The following is a 13,857-nucleotide window of genomic DNA, read 5'->3' on the forward strand; positions in this document are numbered from 1 at the left end:
CAGTACTTGAGTGGTAATTATTTTATCGGCCCCAAAATGATGTCAGGCAAAGTTCATCACGACGAAATATGAGCTCAGATGGTGAAAACCGGAATAAATACCACTAACCATTTTGTCCAGTGTGCTAACCATTCTTCCCGCTCACCACTTTATAATGCATTGATATAATATAATGAATTTATTATTTATCGTGCTCAGGTGCACCACAACTCATCAGTAAAAGTGAGGCAGAGAGCAAACATATAAGTCAAGTAAATACAGACTACAATGAAAACTACAAATTTATGCATAGCACACAGAATAACGACGCAAAACTAGAGAAAACCGAATATTAACTGTCACAACGAATAAATATGCATTTGCACGTCAGAAATATTGGCATATTGTGGGAATCATGAAATTTTTGAAGGATGCAGTGTTCTGACAGCTATTGTTAGCTTATCTTATGCCACCACAATTCCGAAATTAATGGATGCTATACTGGTATTAGAGCTACTGCATTCAAAAAAGTAGGTCTATATTGATGTTAGAAAAATAGGGAATATTCTGGCGGACTTGAACCAAGTCAACAATTAGACGTCGAAACTTTAGCGTGCAAATACCAAGAGAAGCAATACGTTGCAGATACGGTGATTGATAAAGGGTGTTTGTCTAGATGCACGTCTCTGGACAGTTTCCAGCAGATCAATATTCTGTACAAGATGGGTGGGTGGGTTCCAGATTGGAGATGCAAACTCTAAGTAAGAACATACAATATAGCTTTAAATAGCGGTTTTTGACGATTTTAGAAACGTGGTTCATTCAACGCAGATCATTCTTGACAATAATTCCTATGCTACGTTCACCAGAAGACTTTTTAAGGTTGAGGGTAAGTATATTCCTGGTTATTTTTCCTAAATTTTATAGTGCTGCACTTGCCTACAGCCTGTTTGGGTTGTTAGTTAGCAATCCATTGCTGCATCGTTTTCGTGTCAGGTTGCAGGAAAGATCTATACCTGATAGGATTTGTTCCTTTTTATTTCAAATTATAACTGAATGTGGTCTGCGTATGTTAACATAGTAACATACTTTCAGTTGGCATATGTTTAATTAATGTAAGCAACAAATAACAGAGAACCAAGAACAGATCCCTAAAACACAGAATATCATCGCATACAATTCATAAGGTTGTCCTAGTACCGTGACTACAACTCTTTATCGATAATGAAGGACTTCAAATAATTATGAAGATGAATCTTCACATCTATTACGGAGAGCTTCGCCATAGATTGTTTGTGTAACACAGATTTAAAGTTTTATGGTGAAGCTGAGATTGATAACATCCACCCATGAGCAGCAATCTAATTTTCGAGTGATGTCATCTAGAAATTCGATGAGTTTGTCACAGCAGTCGAGTTAGATATGGTTCTTGAATTTCTTCGATCATGAACTAGAAAAACTATCACTCCAGATGATATATTTTAAGTGAGAGATCGCTCGCATGTGATTAAACCACAAACGATCTCTTAAACTGTACATTTCTATTCATATTGCCAACATTAATAAGAAGAAAACACATTTTTGTTATCACATTTTTTAAGTTCTCTCTTGAGCGGGTAATTCCAATATACTTTCAAGCTGCTCATTTTTATATAGAATTTAAGCAAATATATATTTTACTACAGAGATTTTATGACAAAGAAAAAATTAAATCGTGTTTTCTTATTTTGTTTATCTCCCAAATATTCTTTTTCACTCTCAGGACATAAGTTTTGATAAGTGTTTATACGCGTGATCTTATCTTTTATATTTGAAATTTAGTGCTAACTTTCCGATTTATCATTCAGTGAAGTGACGTTAATTATATTATTTTCAATTTTAATAAAAACTCACAGATGATTGATATTTGTCAGTTTTTATTATCTGTTGTATTAATATATCGTTTTACAAATAACAAGCATTACTGAAATAAACAAATACGTACGAGCGTACTCTCTCAAGATTCTGAGATCATATCTTACCGAGGTCCTGTTGAATTTTGATTTCTTTCGGGTTTATAAAATAAAGAACCAGTAAAATATTTGCATCGGTTTAATAGAGTGCTTTCTTTCCCAATATCGCTTACATTGTTGCTAACTTAGCAATTACTTTTCTTTTATATAAAAAAAAAATCATAATACAGATATCTTTATACTTCGACCACAGAACCATCTTGAGTGTTGAAAACCAACACCGTGCTTAATAAACAAAAATAAAAAGGTGAGGGGATCGATAAAAATTACGAACTTCTAAATCAGAGAAGTGCTGTCAGGAGCCTTAGAATTCTTCCCTGTTCTTAGCACGAGGACTTAGTCCCTTTTGTGGAGTTTATATTTTTCGATGGAAATTCTCATTTGCTTTCTGCTGACTCGGCTTTTTATCCTTCCTGCTATCGAGATCTTCGTTTCTGCTGTCAAGATCTTCTTTCGCGCTACATATACCATTTTGTTTCTGTTCGTTCTAAAATGATGCTGGCGATCTCCCATGGTCCGAGGAAGACGATGTGGCGCTATCAACGTTTTTGGGCACGCATATGACTTCTGTGACCGAAATCAGACACGCAGATATTACTGCAGTTAGGGCATGAGACGCCACTTGTTAGAGTGGGATCAGTCGCTTTTCTATGTCTCTCATAACTTACCTTGATGTGTTGCAATCACCACTCACTCGGCTTGAAGTTTGTTAACAGCTCTGGGATATCAGTAGTTTTACTCACATCGGCCTACAGTCACGGTCCCACAGTCATATGGCTGCAGTGCGGACCACTTCAGATTCGACGTGAGGTTTCAATGTATTTCTAATTTAGGCAACCCTGGACATAAGTACACTGCTCCATTTCCACGTGGAACTGTTGTCGCGGCATCGTAGTCTTATTCAGTGGATCACATATCCTGTTAAGCTGATTCTTAAGATCTCTTTAGTGCATGAGGGGATTGGCTCTGTGTGGGACGAGAAGGTGAGAGACACGGTCCTGGAAGCGAATTTGCGATGAATCGTAAAGAGTAGTTGTGAAATTGCACAAGTTGTTTGATGCATCTCCACAAGTTGTTTAAGCTTACATGTCTTACAGCCAGAGTAGAGAATACTACAGTATTGAGGGTTTCAATCTGATAGACAGGCGAATATCCTTCTACTAAAATACTCTGATGCGAAGCCCTGTACGACAGTCGCCTTCGAAATGCCTAGTTAGCTTTCTGGATTCTAACGCGATTTTGTTGTCGAATTCTCCGTTATTGGGGAAAATGCCTCCCAGATACCAGAAGCTCTCGACTTTCCGAAACTGTGGCGTCCATGCAGGGCTCTGTCGGAGTGTTATTGGTTTTCTCTTGGTTGAATTACCAAGCTAACCATGTTTTATTCTTCTGAGAGACTGTCGGCGGTTTTTTTAAGTGATGCTGTTGGTGTGCCATGGGTTCCTGATCATCACCACCTAGGGCGTCTATGATAAGGTTCTAAAGAGTCGTCATGTGCGCTACAAGTCAATGAAAACAAATAGAGAACCTTCCAAACGGTATTTAATCTAGATACGCATGTCTAAATTTCTAATAGACTATAATCAAAAGTGGGTTGAAAATTTCTGGTGCAAGTGCACATCCTCGCTTCATACTACTGCGTTTATTAGATACAAGAATTTCTTGGTCTTGTCGTGGAAGGCGAGGCGAATGAGATTGGTCAACTCGGGGGAACAGCGAAGTTATTTTAGGATAATTCATAAAGCATTTAGGTTGGCTATATCAAATGCATTTGTTTAGTAAATATGATAAAGGTTCATGTTCTTTTCTACTCTAGGCACAAGGCCCGAATTTTGTGGAGGAGGGGGCCAGTCGATTAGATCGACCAAGTATGGAACTTGTGCTTAATTTATCGACCCCGAAAGGACAAAATGCAAAGTCGACCTCGAGGGAACTTGAACTCAGAACGTAAAGACAGATGAAATAACGCTAAGCATTTCGCCCAACGTGCTAACGTTTCTGCCAGCTCACCGCCTTTAAAAGTTCCTGTTCTGCTCAAGAATTTCTCTTGTATTTACTACACATTGAAAATCATGTTCACGATACTCCATTCAGACTGGAAACTGCATTGTGATTCAGGGAGATTTGCATCAGATACTGTTGAGATGAACTTGTTAAGACTGATGTAAGCCGAGATTTTACTTGCTGTGGGAAGCAGGGAGATGCCACGTTATATGCCACAGTCTGCTCGGGAACCTTTGTTCTTACAAAGATACTCTAACAACATCACGCATGACAAGTTGTATTGTTTCCTATTTCTTTACTTTTTTTTTTCTAATACCTATTTCTTTACTACAAGTTGTATTGTTTCCTCCTTCCGAATGCTAACTAGGACATTGTAAAATGCTTCTATCATGATCCAGAGCCTTGTATAATTCAGCAGGAAAACAATCCCTGTTGGGCACCTTGCCGCAGCTCATTTCCTTAATCAATTTTCTGACCTAGACCAAGAATGGTGGGTTGTTGAGACGCTGAAGTTTTAATACTTGGGGAATTTCATGAAGGGCTAACTGGTTGTCAATGGAGAAGTGATTCGGGAGCCGATTGGAATTACCTCTCCATCTGGAAGTGATGCCCTGTTTACCTTTCGGTGTACTGAGCTCTGACATTCAGCAAATAAACCATTTCGTTTCAGCTATGTTCGTTTTAAAAGCAAACCTGGTAAACGCTGTTCATTTATGCCTATTTCTTTATTACCCACAAGGGGCTAAACACAGAGGGGACAAACAAGGACAGACAAAGGGATTAAATCGATTACATCGACCCCAGTGCGTAACTGGTACTTAATTTATCGACCCCGAAAGGATGAAAGGCAAAGTCGACCTCGGCGGAATTTGAACTCACAACGTAACGCAGACGAAATACCTATTTCTTTATTACCCACAAGGGGCTAAACACAGAGGGGGGCAAACAAGGACAGACAAAGGAATTAAATCGATTACATCGACCCCAGTGTGTAACTGGTGTTTAATTTATCGACCCCGAAAGGATGAAAGGCAAAGTCGACCTCGGCGGAATTTGAACTCACAACGTAACGCAGACGAAATACCGCTAAGCATTTCGCCCGGCGTGCTAACGGTTCGGCCAGCTCACCGCCTTAATGCTGTTCATTTATACCAACACACATTGATTATTTCTTACTAATGCAAATTATCTACATCGATTCCCTCCTGATAACTGTCTGCCATGAAAACAGTTTTAACTGTTACATTAATTCGTATTACGCTCATTTTCTCTCTTGTCCGATTAATCTTTCAAAGTAATATTTGGAAATCCACTTAATTTCCAAGGATTTTTAAAATATCAAAAACCTATTAAATTGATTGGTATTTTGAATTACTAAAACGCATTTAATGACTTGGCGTTTACAATCTAATTTAGTAGTATCAACATTTCACATTCCAATCTATGTATAACATTGCTTTCTTTCTTAATACATAAAAAAAGAAGAGCGTGTCACATGAACCGATTTTTGTAAGAACTAAGAAGGTTGTCAAGCTGGTTTCAATTTGCAGCGGAAAACTATTCATTTCATTTTCGACAATAAAGGCCTTACAAACTGAGTTGTACATGTAACCAGATGTTAGTCTTGCCACCTGCAAATCTATAGCGTTATGCCTTAACTGAGTAACTAATATGTTCACTCGACTCTTCTACAGCGTTTTTCGTGTTGACAGAAAAAGTGAAGTGTACAAGTACCACCAGACATCACACGCGAACGGACACTGCTTTGTAACATGTACAATGCATTTGCTAAATGTTTTAGATGTGTGTGTGTGTGTAGTCACTAGCAGGCATAGACACTATCAGTTCTCTCATTCTTGACTATCAAGAATATCAAAAATTTGGTACCTGGGTGGAGAGAAGAGTGCATTAGAACCTGGCTTGTACTCATTTACAGCTGAGTAAATACCAGCAACAACAAATGAAGCACCTTGTTCAAGAATGTCCCGAACCAACCATCTAGGAATTGAAACCAAGGCTTTAAGATTGTGATCCGAATGATAAGCACACGTCACAAATTCTTTGAAATTTGATTCAGTTTTGAACATTGTTCAACACTGATTTATAGAGAGGATTCGAACTTTCAATCCCAAGGTTTATAATTTAATTTTCAGTTTTTGATCAAATTTCAGTTTATAAACTGTGTGGTTAAGAAGTTCGTTTTGTAGCAATGTGGTTTCGGTTTCAGTCCCATTGCGCGGCAGTTTGGGTAATATACATCTACTATAGCTCCGGATCGATCAATGCCAATGTGTAAGTGCATTTTTACTTGTCCCCATGCGATGTTGGTTTGCTTACTTCTCCATAGCTTATGTATTTGTTGTTTACGTACCCTCTAACGTTCAACAAAAGAGCAGTTTGAGTTAGAAAAGAAACAGACTATACAAGAAATATTGGAATCTATTCACAGGATTAAACAATTCAAAGTGGCATCCCAGCTCGGCCGCAGTCTAATGACAGAAACGAATAAATGGATTTGTATTGTCGACTCTGCTTTCAGAATAGATTTTCTAAGTCACTGGATTTCTCTATATGGTCTTCAGAAAAGTTTTCGCCTCCTCACTAAGTTACAAGCGTTTCGGAACATTAACTTGTCTAAGGACGACAAGGAAATTCAGCTTTTTTCAAAGTAGAAAATATCTGTACACGAGTCATAAATAAATAAAAAAAATTATTGCATTTTCTATATAACTGAATCATTTTGCAGAACAAACAGTTCTGAGAAAAACCAAGAGTAATTTCAACAATCGGTTATTACAAAGAAATAGATCCATTCTGTTCTCTTAATGGTCATCATTAGTAAAGGCAAACCACCAATACTTAACGCAATAAGCGTATATATCTCGTATCTATGAATATTAATCTAAATGTTAATGATATACGTGACAATAGAAGGCATTCAAGCAAGATGTGTCTAGTGAAGACAATGTAAAGCTAAAACGTATTCTAGATGTTCAAACAACAGAAAAATATGAAATATACAAGCAAATCGCTTTGTTTAATGTAAAACGTTATCTAATGACGGAACGACGAAACGGGTCGTTTTTTTGGTGTTCAACAGCCAACGGAATTCTCGACCATAACCTAACAATAGAAGTAGATTTAAAATGTGCATAAATAGATTAGTTTAATGTGTTTGATATTGCTGAACGATTATTGTGTCGCAATCCAAAGTTATTTGATGAAGATCAAACTATAGGAATGGCCTGTGGAGAAGGAGTGTAGGTGCGGTTATGGCTAGATAATTCGGCTGTTTGATTCGCGACTGCCTGACTTTCGATTCTCATTGCTCAGCACTTCGTGTGTCTTATTCCATAGCTTCCGAGTAACTGTTGCCTTGTGAATTGGATTTTTTTTTTTTAATTAACATTTATTTCCTGTTTTCCCTGTTATAATTGAAGACAGCACAGCCAAGGGACTTTGAATTCTTGCACAAAATGGATAACAGGACTTCTTTTCTTTAAAAAGAGAAACGAGAAAAAGAAGGAAAAGAGAATAAAAAAGATCACACACTACTACACAATCATTCGCCAATCACTCATAAAATTTTAATACAGTTATATTGGGTTGGCAGCTAAGTTCCCGTCGTTTGTTTTTTTTTTTCAATTTAAATTTTATTAAAAGGTTTAATCAAAAGAAGATAACTAATTAATCAATAATGTATTCACCTTTGTTCTTTACTTCTTCCCAACGTTCAACAAGATTTTCAAAACCTCGTTGGTAGAAATCATCCGATTTCGACTCAAAAAATTGATCCAACCAAGCTGTCAGTTCTGCATCAGTATTGAACGAAACTCCGCACATAGCATTTGAAAGAGATCGAAAGAGGTGGAAATCCGTTGGTGTTAAATCAGGAGAGCACGGCAGATTCCCCCCCACCACCAACATCGCTTGACAACCGATGCTGGTGTGTTTACGTCCCTGTAACTTAGCGGTTCGGCAAATGAGACCGATAGAATAAGTACTAGGCTTACAAACAATAAGTCCTGGGGTCGATTTGCTCGACTAAAGTCGGTGCTCCAGCATGGACACAGTCTGAAACAAGTAAATGAGTAAAAGAATATAGTTGAAATTTACAGAAAAACAAAAGACGGAGACAGATGACACACAGACAGATGTATGAATAGCAAACAGGTGTATCAGGTTGATGCTCGGGAAAGTGAGAAAGTCTTTCACGTTCCGAGCTTACGCTTTTCAACAGAAAGGAATAAGAGAAAAAAGCGGAGAAAGCATAACACACACACACACACACAACATAAATATATATATGCACACACACATATATATATACACATACACACACACATATATATATATATATAAACATACACACACACATATATATATATACACGCATATATATATACACACACATATATATACATATATACACACACACACATATATACATATATACACACACACATATATATATGCACATACATACATACACACACACACACACATATATATATACACACACATATATATACATATATACACACACACACATATATGCACATACATATATACACACACACACACATATATATATACACACACATATATACACACACACACATATATATATACACACACACACACATATATATGCACATACATATATACACACACACACACATATATATATACACATACATATATACACATACACATATATATATACACACACACACACATATATATATATATATACACACACACATATATTTATATATATATATATATATATATATATATATATATACGTTGATGTATAATCAGCAAGTATACATTCGCGAGAAAACGGCACTTTTACAATAACGTCCTACAAGAATTGTCATAACTATTTCAATTTTATGAATGATTGGCGAGTGAATGTATCGTAGTATGTAGTCTTTTTTTTATTACTCGCTCTTTCTTCTTTTTCTTGCTTCTCTTTTTTTAATAAGAAAAATGTCCTATTTTCCATTTACTTTTATACAAGATTTCACAGTCCCCTGGCTCTGCTGTCTTCAATTATAATAGGGAAAACAGGAAATAAAAATTGTTAATTAACAAAGAAAAAAGAATAAAGTCCTCTGCAATATATTTTTCTCCGCCGAGATACAGATTCCCGCTTGCAGAAATGCCGTAAACCAATGTTTGCTTCGTTGGAAACAAGTAACCAATGACTCCATTGTATTACAGGCCGCAATATTCTTTTCAACTCTAGGCACAAAGCCTGAAATTTGTGAAGAGGCGGCCAGTCGATTAGATCAAGCCGAGTACGCAACTGGTACTTAATTTATCGATCCCGAAAGGATGAAAGGCAAAGTCGACCTCGGCGGAATTTGAACTCAGAACTTAAGGACAGACGAAATGCTGCTGAGCATTTTGACCGGCGTGCCAACGATTCTGCCAGCTCACCGCCTTAAAAATTCTTTTCTACTCTAGGCACATGGCCCGAAATTTGCGAGGAGGGGGACAGTCGATTAGATCGACCTCAGTACGCAACTGGTACTCAATTTATCGATCCCGAAAGGATGAAAGGCAAAATCGACTTCGGCTAAATTTGAACTCAGAACGTAGCAGCAGAAATTGAAGAAAAAAACAACAAATATCTTACAGACTATAGAATTTTCTCAATAAAGCCAAGAGAAAAAGATGTTTTATAAACACATTCTACCAATATACGAAGTTTAAAAGTGTTTAGTTACGTGGAAATTATTTTAAAAAACTGTCGTTCAAACCGAAAAGATCCAAGATTCGACCTTCAAATTAAATATCTATGTCAATAGAGTAAAAAACAACTGAGAGGTGGATGATATGTACCCTTATCTCATCGCAGGGTATCTCTAAGCCGTTCTGCTCTCAGATACTCACTCTACTTAATTCAAAGTAAGTACAACTAGCTTATGTTACGCTATTATAAGCAGCAAGAGCACTGCAAATTGGTGAGAATTTTAGTAACTAATTATTCAAAGTTTAACCCGCTATCTTTGTCCCTCAAAAAAGAAAACTCTCTTTTTAAAGAAAATAAGGATCTTTTCGGTTTGAACGGCAGTTTTTAACATAATTTCTAGGTAACTAAAAAATTTCAAACTTCGTATACTGGTAGAATGTGTTTATAGAACACCTTTTTCTCTTGGCTTTGAGAAAATTCTATAGTTGGTAAGATATTTGTTGTTTTTTTCTTTCAATTTCTGCAATTTCAACCAAACAATGACCTCTACTGAGGTGAAAACATTCTGTGCCGTATGAATATGTCCCACATTTAAGAAACAGATTGGGTTTATTTACATTTGTGAAAAAAAAAGATACCCTTCCCCCACCCCTAACACTAAAACAGATTGAAATGCAATAGATCGATACTAGGGTCATAATTATGGGTGACAATTTCATATGACACCGCTAGCAAAAACTGCCGTTCAAACCGAAAAGATCCGAAAATAAATTTTGGACGAAGTACCAGCGCTGATGACGCATTCGCTGAGAGACAAAGCGAGGTAACAAATATTGTCATCGATGTTTGTATAACAGTGTTCGAATGAATATATTGGAATAAAATATAATGGAAATCATTGTGAACAAACAAAACAAGAATTGAAAATAACTGCACGACTTACATAGCATGATAGATTTTTTTAATGGCTCAGTGAGAGGAGTGGGGAAGCAATATTGACCAGGCGGCAAGTTGGCAGAATTGTTAGCTCGCCGGGCGAAATGCTTAGCGGTATTTCATCTGCCGCTACGTTCTGAGTTCAAATTCCGCCGAGGTCGACTTTGCCTTTCATCCTTTCGGGGTCGATAAATTAAGTATCAGTTACGCACTGGGGTCGATGTAATCGACTTAATCCGTTTGTCTGTCCTTGTTTGTCCTCTCTGTGTTTAGCCCCTTGTGGGCAGTGAAGAAATAAATATTGACCATTTTGGTATTTCTGAGACTGGTGAGAGAAAGACAAAAGTTTCTCTCAGATCAAAGATTAACTCTAATATTTGTAAGAGAATGGGTTTTGCCAAAAACAGCCGAGTGGAAATGTTGAACTGTGTGTCCTTATTCTTACTTCTATGAACAAGTATGGTCTCCCATATATTAGTCATATTATCAACCAAATATTAGTCATATACCTTTGACCGATTCATGGCCATCATAGAAAACATATCCCTAAGTACCCAAGTGGTCGCACAATGTACTTGAATTTAAAACTAAGTGCTTGCGAAGCAATCACATAACCATTCCTGCGCTCGGTTTTAGTGTGATTTTTAATGCGAAATAGATGCAAGAGAAATATCTAAGGCGAAACATGAAGTCCTTGGAAGCACTCCGTCGGTTACGACGACGAGGGTTCCGGTTGATCCGAATCAACGGAACAGCCTGCTCGTGAAATTAACGTGTAAGTGGCTGAGCACTCCACAGACACGTGCACCCTTAACGTGACACAGAGAGTGACAAGGCCGGCCCTTTGAAATACAGGTACAACAGAAACAGGAAGTAAGAGTGAGAGTGAGAGAAAGTTGTGGTGAAAGAGTACAGCAGGGATCACCACCATCCCCTGCCGGAGCCTCGTGGAGCTTTTAGGTGTTTTCGCTCAATAAACACTCACAATGCCCGGTCTGGGAATCGAAACCGCGATCCTATGACCGCGAGTCCGCTGCCCTAACCACTGGGCCATTGCGCCTCCACACATGAAGTCCTAAGTATTCATTGACCTGACGAAATCTTTGGATGCAGTAAAACGAGAAGTTTTATGAGAAGTTTTAGAACATGGAATGTCCATCTAAGTTTACAAACTTCATTCACCTCTCCCTCGACGACATAACCGGAGAAATGCTCGTAATGAAGATCATAGATTTAGCAGAAAAATAATATTGGAACTGAACCACCCTCACAACTTGACTGGAATATATTTTATCATCATTAAACTATGAACACTTGATGTTGACTGAGGATATAAAGAGTTGTTACTCACTACCACAATAAATTTAGTCCAGTCTTCTAGCTCTCTTGGATAGATATAACAAACTTAGAGATAAAGTGACCACTATTGGTGAATAACTCTAAAAAAAGGATGGGATCTTTTCGGTTTGAACGGCAGTTTTTAACATAATTTCTAGGTAACTAAAAAATTTTAAACTTCGTATACTGGTAGAATGTGTTTAGAAAACATCTTTTTCTCTTGGCTTTATTGAGAAAATTCTATAGTTTGTAAGATATTTGTTGGTTTTTTCTTCAATTTCTGCAATTTCAACCAATCAAATACGTCTATTGAGGTAAAAAAAACAGTATGTGCTGTATGAATATGTCCCTCGTTTAAGAAACATATTGGGTTTATTTACATTTGTGAAGAAAAAAAGAAACCCTTCCCCCCACCCCTAACCCTAACCCTAAAACAGATTGAAATGCAATAGATCGATACTAGGGTCGGCCCAAGGCTATAGTAGATGACACTTGCCCAAGGTGCCACGCAGTGGTACTGAACCCGGAACCATGTGGCTGGTAAACAAGCTACTTACCACACAGCCACTCCTGCGCCTATGCGTTGTTGAAGAAAAAAAGAAAAGATTTGTGGACAAAACAAAACCGTAGAGCACACCAGAGTTGATAGTGTTCTACATGACAAGCTACCAATTCAACAGATGAAATAGCCCATAGGATATAAAGGGATATAACCCATAGGCGGACAGTTTTACAAGAAAATTCACGAGCCAGATACGATCGAATGCGTTACTGATGTCAAGTGCAACAGTACTAAAATTCTCTTAAGCGATAGCCTACTAGTGAATATCACACAAGAGTAGGCGTCTAGTAAATCCACTACTGTAATGTAAGCCATTGGATGAAGTGGAAATCTCCTAGGATAGGATGCCAAACTACCACTGGTAACTTTACTAAACGTTACGGTACTTCATTTTCATCTCGACACCTGATAAGCCAACAAATTCAATCTTTTGTTTTCCCTCCTCCACCACCATAGGCATAGCTGTGATTAAGTACTTAAAACGTTTGCTTCGCAAGTGCATGCCTAGGGGTTCGACCCCATTGCCCAAGTCAATGCCTTATGCGTGTTAATTTATCAGACCGAAACATCTGTGTGAGATTCTGTTTGGAGAATGGCTCTTATACTTGGTAGATTCAATGCGTCGTCCATTACCTCTGATGCTTTTAGTAAACCAAGTGGGAGGCAAGAAGATATGTTCTTACCACAATCCACGAAAGCCCTTCCGTCTCCTATATTTTTACTTGCTGAGGCCAAAGGGACATACTTCTGAGACCGGAGAACTTGATGTTGTTAATATTCTGTTTAAACTGTTGTACGGCACCACTAGCAGCAAAGACTCGAATTGAGAGAATATTCCAGAAGATAAATATTCTATGGGTAGTGAATATTTTGGAAAAAGCTGGATTGCATGTTATAAGATGATGAGAGCAAGAAAGACGAGTGGGCCGGAGAAGCATGAGTGGCGAAATTACGAGGCCAGACCATTGTAGAAGAGAGAGAGGGGAGGAAGAGGAAATAGAACATCAGTGATCCAAAAGGTGGAGTGTGTCCTTCTGTGATTGAATGTTAATCAATCCAGTGGCTGGCTCTTCTCTTGGACGTGGTCCAAGATGTCAGTGTGGATACCAGCCACACCGTCCCAGATGTGGGCGTAATCTCCCATTGTGAGCATCACTTGAGCCTTGTAAAGTGTTCAGCAGCTGTTATTGGTCGAAATAACTTCTGGCCCTAATGAAGAAATGGAAGGCTACATAGCATAGGAAGCCCTAAAAAAAGGATAAGGTGGCCACGTTTGGAACACCAGTGATTATTAGCTTGCTCACACGGGAGCGGTTTGTACT

This window comes from Octopus sinensis, linkage group LG10 (assembly GCF_006345805.1).
Source record: "Octopus sinensis linkage group LG10, ASM634580v1, whole genome shotgun sequence".
NCBI classification, from domain to species: Eukaryota; Metazoa; Mollusca; class Cephalopoda; order Octopoda; family Octopodidae; genus Octopus; species Octopus sinensis.